Source organism: Oratosquilla oratoria, chromosome 12 (genome assembly GCF_046742065.1).
Source record: "Oratosquilla oratoria isolate Oo_2021 chromosome 12, ASM4674206v1, whole genome shotgun sequence".
NCBI lineage: Eukaryota > Metazoa > Arthropoda > Malacostraca > Stomatopoda > Squillidae > Oratosquilla > Oratosquilla oratoria.
Genome location: NC_134788.1, coordinates 71,630,182 through 71,637,681, shown reverse-complemented (window position 1 = coordinate 71,637,681; position 7,500 = coordinate 71,630,182). Strand labels below are relative to the sequence as shown.

At 40.7% G+C, this 7,500-nt stretch overlaps 3 protein-coding genes across 7 annotated transcripts in view; 1 reads left to right on the top strand and 2 right to left on the bottom strand.

The window, feature by feature from the left end:
- The window catches only part of LOC143032005 (uncharacterized), a 529,471-nt gene that overhangs the window by 287,563 nt on the left and 234,408 nt on the right, over positions 1–7,500 (top strand). The gene's annotated exons all lie outside the window — the stretch shown is intronic.
- LOC143032009 (large ribosomal subunit protein mL43-like) overlaps positions 1–7,500 on the bottom strand; it is a 320,821-nt gene that overhangs the window by 138,623 nt on the left and 174,698 nt on the right. The gene's annotated exons all lie outside the window — the stretch shown is intronic.
- The window catches only part of LOC143032008 (uncharacterized), a 74,197-nt gene that overhangs the window by 52,552 nt on the left and 14,145 nt on the right, over positions 1–7,500 (bottom strand). Inside the window, exons 4-5 of one of the 4 annotated variants that reach the window (XM_076196469.1) lie at positions 3,014–3,499; positions 910–1,132 (exon numbers count right to left, since the gene is read on the bottom strand). The exons of 2 other annotated variants lie outside the window; for them this stretch is intronic. The gene's annotated coding sequence lies outside the window, so the exon portion shown is untranslated. Of the gene's footprint in view, positions 1–909; positions 1,133–3,013; positions 3,500–7,500 lie in introns of those variants that run through there. One more of the 4 variants, XM_076196470.1, reaches the window with a different exon arrangement.

Genomic DNA, 7,500 nt, shown 5'->3' with positions numbered 1-7,500 from the left:
CAAACAGTGCTTGCATGGTGCAATGCTATAGTAATTTTGCTTCATGAAAAAGGAGACCAGAAGGATTTTAGTAATTACCGACCAATTAGCTTGTTATCAAATGTATATAAAGTGTTCTCCAATATCCTTACAAATAGAGTAAGTCCAGTTTTAGGTGGAAACCAACCGAGAGAACGGGTAGGCTTTAGAAGCGGATACTCGACTCTGGACCATTTGCATGCGATGAACCAACTAATCCAGAGAGCGACAGAATACAATGTATTTCTTTGTCTAGCCTTTGTAGATTATGAGAAGGCCTTTGACTTGGTAAAACAAATAGCAATACTAAACTCGCTACGCAAGCAGGGTACAAACAAACAGATCGTAAGGGTTGTAGAAAAGATTTATACGAAAGGTACCACTGTAATTCGACTACATAAGGATACCAAAAAAAAAATCAAAATCGAGAGAGGAGTACGGCAAGACCCTGGATCCCGTCCTCTCTGCTGGGCAGTCGTGATCACCACAGACTCAAGGAATGCTACTGACGTCATCCAGTCAGGAAGACAACGGATGAAGTCTACTTAACGATAAAAGAGGTCTGCAAGGTATCACTGGAACCCAAGTCATATTAAGATTCCAAAGAACACTGTTGCGGATGCTGCTGCCAAGGCAGCGACGAGGTTCAAGAGGATAACACTCCCACTAGCACAGATCAAGGGCATCACCACCAATAAAGCCAGATCATAGCAGCCATTTTAATACTTCGGTCCCAGTCCAATGGTACTACCTCGTCACTAGGTATGAGGCCATCCACCTACCTCCTGTTAGAAGGGCGGAATCTATCTTTCACAAGATCCGCCTTGGATATCGTTGTGGGTGTTAAATGCCGTCGTTCTTCATGTAGAGAGGAAACAAAGAAACAGGTGATTATATAACTAGCGTCATTTATTTATATGCCTCTATGAACTAGCACACTGATATTGGCAATCACCAAAGTCTTCATAATTGTTGGCATTTCCTCCGCAGCCGCCATAGACAAAACTCTGGCACCTCTTAAACCTTGGGCTGAAGTAGTACCGAGTAAAGTAAGCAACGCATGGGCCTGGATCTGGGGGAAGATAGCAGTGATGACCCGACGAGGCCGAAGCACCTGAAAAATGTAAAGAATGGCAAAAATCAGTGGTCAGTTATGAAAATGTTGAGATTTACATCCATAATGCGCGTGGAAAGATGCGAGCATTATGTGACCTTTATTGTTATAAATATGCAGGAAACTACAAGCCCAACGATTGTGGGGCTACTGAGAAGAGCTGTATAAATTATTTGAGATTTAAGATGATAGTGCTGATCATGACTACCAACACCAAAAGATAGATCAATTGTGAATGTTCAGTCAGTCGGAAATAAGACGCTTGATATCCAGGATCTTATAAATGAAAGTTAGCACTAACAGAAACCTGCTTAAGTTATTATGATACGTCTAAGAATCGGGAAGTGACGACGATTACCCAGATTCTTTTGACACAATCCTCGGGAGGACAACAGAAAATGTGGTGCAATGGGAATGTTGTTTCTTCCGAATTGATTTGAGGAAACCAGGATGGAAGTGGCTGAGGGAGGGGGGGCTAGAGCATATGTAAGTTACCTGTGTGCAATGTACTTTAATGCCCGTAGTATATATACACACAATATTCACAAATGTACGGTGCTATACACGTACACCGCAACATGCCCACCATTTCCAAAAACACTCCGAGCTCATCGATGAACAAGTTTGCTCTCAAAGTCGGTGGTCTCTGACCACCGACTTGGAGAGCAAAATTGTTCATCGATGAGCTCGGAGTGTTTTTGGAAATGGTGGGCATGTTGCGGTGTACGTGTATAGCACCGTACATTTGTGAATATTGTGTGTATATATACTACTGGCATTAAAGTACATTGTATTAAGAAAACCGTGATTACATCTTTTTGACCCGTTTTGAGCTCCAAAATCATGCCTTACATTATAATTTTGTTCTTTATTGACACCTTGCTCTTTATAGACATTTGGTCCTTCATGGACATTTGCCCCATCACAGACATCTGGTCACAAACGGTCATCCGATCTCTTATGTATACCTTGCCTATGATAGTGTTATATGCCACTGAGTGAGCAAGATAATGGAAGATGTTAATAAATGGATGGAAGCTAAACAGCTGAAGCTGAATAAATATAAAACCGAATGTTTAACTGTGGGGAAGAATAATGACCTCAAGAGGTTTGACTTTTCTAGACTTCGAATAAACTGTACCATTATGGGAGTGAGATAAACTGTTTCGTACTTGGGAGGAATAATAGGCGATAATTTGTCATCTAAAGACCAAAACAACCAATTTGTAAGGACAGCAGTACACCATTTAAGAACCATTGTATTTCTCCGGAAACATTTAGATAAAAAGACCACAATGATATTATGTGTTAAGTTGTTTGGATTACTGCACCAATTCGCTCTATTATGGAGTGACTGATTACATCTTTAAGAAGTTGTAAGTTGCTGTGCATATCTATAATATTAATAAACGTTCTATCTCCACTACTAATCAAGGCACGCATTGCGTAATAATGTACAGTATGTCATGACTCATCAGGCATTGAAGTTTAGTAAACCAGGATATACTCGTGACCTATTGAAAGACTTCAACCTGGATACTATTATGACTTTTAGACATTGTGTGGAACAGCGCACACTGAATGATCCACGAAATGTAAGGATTGCTGGAAGGCTCAGTAATACGCTGCCTGAGAACGTCAAGAACAGTAACAACGAAGAAAATTTCATTGGAAAGTGAAAGACACACTTATTCACTGAAACCCCACGACGTCATCAACACTTGGGGTACAGAATAAACCATCAAAAGTAAAATATATCGACAACTCTGATACGAGATGTAAGCAAAATAGGGATTGCTTGTGCAAATGTGCCTTTTCTTTTAGTAAAATTATTGCGATTGTGGCTTTTTTTTCCCCAATTACGATGTAGACTCTACTCACATGAGACTAAGAAGCTGCAGCAGATGAATGCCACGATGAGAACCAGAGGAGGAGACTTCATCTTCACGAGGACAACTCCACTGTTTGAGCTGAGATCAACGTCTGCATCCTGGAAATGCTCGGGCGCTGTTTATATAAGAAGCTGGATTGTTGCCAACGCGTCTTTTGTTGCACGTTTCTAGACACCCTTTCCTGCAAACCCTGATGCTTCCTTCGGTTGTAGTAAATGCATTTATGCTTTCTAGTAAACCTAATATATTGTTCGTTTCCTCAACAAATTGAAATTCAAAAAAGGAAAATTTCTTTAGGAGGCAACTTTAGCATTTTAACAATTCAAACTGATCTTGCCTTCCAGGAATGACGACGTGACGTCATAGCAAGCGCCGCCTATATATTGTCGAAACCAGATTTTCACGTTGTTTTTCATCCAAACTGTCGAAGAATGCAGTTTTTCTACAGTAATACACACATCAAGATTAGGTGAATCTGAAATACATGACAAGTGTTTATTTTTCATACTGCGCGCCCTATCTCTTCCCTTGTTTTGTTTTATTTTTCCTTTTGTTATAATTATTCTGTGTAATTTCTTTGTTATTCAATTACTGTTTCTTCCGGTTTTATTGTTCTAAGCTTATTAATCTCATAATTAAAAAAATGCAGATAGAAGACTACAGGAATTACAGCCATTATACCAAGTAGCACCTTCCTTGTGCCTTGTTATTCAATGAGAGAACACATAGTCATATGCCTTTCTAAGTCAAAGGTAGTGTATTCTATTAAATATGTGTAATTTCTAAATTAAATACCCATATATACAACTATTTAAGGGCAACAGACTTAATCCCGCCTGAGACTGTTTAGGTGCTTGAATGTGAAAATGTACCTATATCAATGTAATCGTCGGGTGGTGTTGGGTATGTGCGGTTATTACAAGTCATCAACAACAAGAGGTGACGGTCCGGAGATGGTGTGTCCGGTCATGAATTGCCGACGATACAGTTGACCGAGTTTTCGAATTCAGAATTGGCGATGACTGTCTTAAATTAATTATGGGGTAGTACTAGAAATATGAGAGACTGTCTCTTTGAAACCGAAATTTTTTCGACCTATTGAAATAATGATTTTTTTTTTTCCACTGGATTGCAATCAGTGGAGAGACCCAGTTCCAAGAAAATATTACAATATCGGAAATAAGACGCTTGAAAGTAATTTTGATGTTTTAGCACAAACGAAAACTTGGTTAGGTGATTATGATACTTCTAAGAATCGGGGAGTGACACCGATTACCCATACTTTTTGACATAATCCTTGGGACAATAGAAAATGTGGTGCAAGAGGAATATTTCTTTCGAGTTCATGTTCATGTGTTCTCAAGAAACACCAAAACGATCGATGACACAGATGCTGTGGCGAAGCGATTTTTCCGGATCAGGAACCTCCTTTACTTGTTTTTGTCTCTTAACACGGCTGATACCGACGCCGCAGACATTTTTGTGCCTACGTGACTGATTATTTTATTTCCTTGTATATTTCAATAAATTCATCTATCTATTTTTTGTAGTGCAATTATCTATTTATTCATCCTGTAAAATAATCGCACTGTAAGAATTGCTTACTGGCAACGTAATGCTGTTGCTTCTAACTGCATTACATTGGCGTTATTGCGTAGATGTGTTCTGAAGGACCACAATTGAGTGGTTAAGGAATGTTAAAATCGCCCGTACGACCTTCGAATCCTCTCCCCAACACGAATTGCCATACCCTCACTCTCTCATCATTAAATACTTACAATGATAACATAGACACATTTCCACGGAACTGATCCGATGAAAGAAATGAGAGTTTCTTGTGTCAATGTGTCATAAATCTTCCATTTGAAATAGACAGTGAAGAAAAAGAAGTAAAAAAGAGAGTAAAGAAGAGATGCAATGGAGTGCGGGTGTGATTCTGCAGTGTATGATCCACGGGTAACGAAGCAACTTGACGATGTCAGTTACCTAGATACGTTGAAGTTTCATACCGTTATCCTCGAGTGCAACATGAGATTTTGGGTTTTCACAGCGTTTCTGATTCTTTCCGTGTTTCGTGGAATTGGCCAAAGGTGAGTACGAATTGTACTGAAACATCCAATAACTGTTCAAAAACTATAGTATAGACATGTGCTGAGAATAGATGAAGTTAACGTGCCAACTACAAATGCACTATTCTTTCACAATGCGTCTCTTGCCTTAATGTATAGACAACCATGATGTCACAATAAATGCAGTGGTGGGGAAGGGGCCCGTTGGGATTATTATTTTTTTTTTTTTTTTCTGGAACGAACGTTGATGAAGCTACAATACATGTTTGACAAGAGTGTCCACGAACCCATGGTAATAAATAGTGTGTTCTCTTTCTCAATGACCAGGATGCCCGGAGGGTTTGACGTGGTTTGACGGTTGTAATAACTGCGTGTGCCGAAATGGGGCTGCTGCCTGCACACTTAAATTCTGTCCAGGGTAAGTAGAAGGACACACACACACACACACCACTGCGTCCAAGAGAGTTCTTTTGGCGGCCATGAATATATCCACCACGATGGATGTGGCTGAACTTTTGTCTATTCAATACTTCTATCAAACGCTGCTTCTTTATCTATTTTTCATAAACATGTCTTATACTGAACACAGAGACGCTGCTGATGACACTGCCCTGATCACATGTCGTCGTCTAACTTGCTGAAAAGTGTTAATTGGTGATGAAGCTGATGTTCAAAAACAAGATTAAAATATTGTCATTAAAAGATATTCAAAAATACGTGAACTTTATCATTTAACCCGTTGATTTGTCATTCCATATTCATGAATGTTACATTCTGATGAAAGTATGCACTGCAGGACAAAACCTTTGCTGTTGTCGGGTGGCTCGTGTATTCACACTTATGTACTGCTGTTCCTTCACTCGATAATTACAAAATCTGTGAGAGTGAATCATTTGGTCACATAATTACATCATGTCGGTATGTGAAAGAACAACATGTCGGTATGCAGAGAACAACATTCACACTTATGCACTGCTGTTCCTTCACTCGATAATTACAAAATATGTGAGAGTGAATCGTTTGGTCACATATTACATCATGTCGGTATGTGAGAGTGAACCATTTGGTCACATTTCATCATGTCGGTAGCCAAACCTCTTTGGTCAAGTTAGGTTAGTCTAGGTTACGTTACGAGATAGTTCCCCGGCAATAGTTGGAATCTTCCCTTCTCCCATCTCTTGCGAAGTCTTGTCACTGACCGACCATGGTGCATTGCTTATATTGGCCACGGCGATGTCGTCGTCTGAGTTTACAAACACGAATATGTCACTATTTTTGTGTCATTAGCAGGTCATGTCACTCTTTAAACTCCTCACAGGCTTCCACAGATAGATAGAATTACCTAGAATAAGTATTTGTAGGAAACGAGGTGATATAAGTTGGATTCTAGATTTCTGTGGAACAGTAAATCATAAGACTTGGGTTTGTAATGAGGCCTGTCGTTCTCGGGCCGTGCCGGGTGATCCGTGGCCGCCTCATGGCTTTTTAATCAACGGGGACAGATAGTCGTCCCATTGCCAAAGCATCTTGACGACACAATCTTCCACCTAGCCTTTTGCCAGAAGAGACCCACCCACCCCGAAGTAGCAGGGGGCTCGATGTCATAGAGGTATTGCTTGGGTATGTTCGATCAGGACACTGCTTGTGCAAAGTCATCTCCAGTGCTTCAAGGAGGGGCCCTCGTATCCACCGCCCAGACGACAGGGAGATGATTTTCCTTAACGTCAGTTTCGTGGAAACGCACCTTTGAAATAACTCCCCAACCAGGAAAACTTGTGCACTCCAGCAGCAGACAAACCAGTCGGGCTCTCTGCGCGATCAAGGTGAGCGGGATGGATAGACTTCTTTCTCAACGGGTCCCTTCCCATGACTTGGATTCACGAGACGGGGGATGTGTGTGTACAGGACAGTGCATACACACACATGCACACACACATACAACGATTATGTTGTTTCTGTGGAGGCACTACACGGCGACTCGTGCACATCTGATTATTTGTCGTGATAAGATATTTTGGAAATAAGATCGACAAGTAGTTGTGATGAAGAGAGAGAATGAGAGGCGTGACCACACACGCATACACACACACACACACACATACACACACACACACACACAGAAATTGGAAAAGCCATCTGTCGGCAGACATAATAAAAGGAAAAGCTCCACCAGGTAGGGGAAGGGGGGAAGAAGGGCTTAATCCATTTGGTTATGTGCCACACTTGTTCATCCATTTTGAGGCACTTTAATGATCATGTCCTTTGTTCCCCTAGGATCGAGAACTCGTCACTCTAGAATCTAAAGAATTTCTGTAAGCCCTATTTGGGCCACAGTATTACAGACTGAAGAATAATTCGTTTTTTTTTTTTTTTTTTACGACGCCAGGTAAAAAGCTGTTCCCAGGGC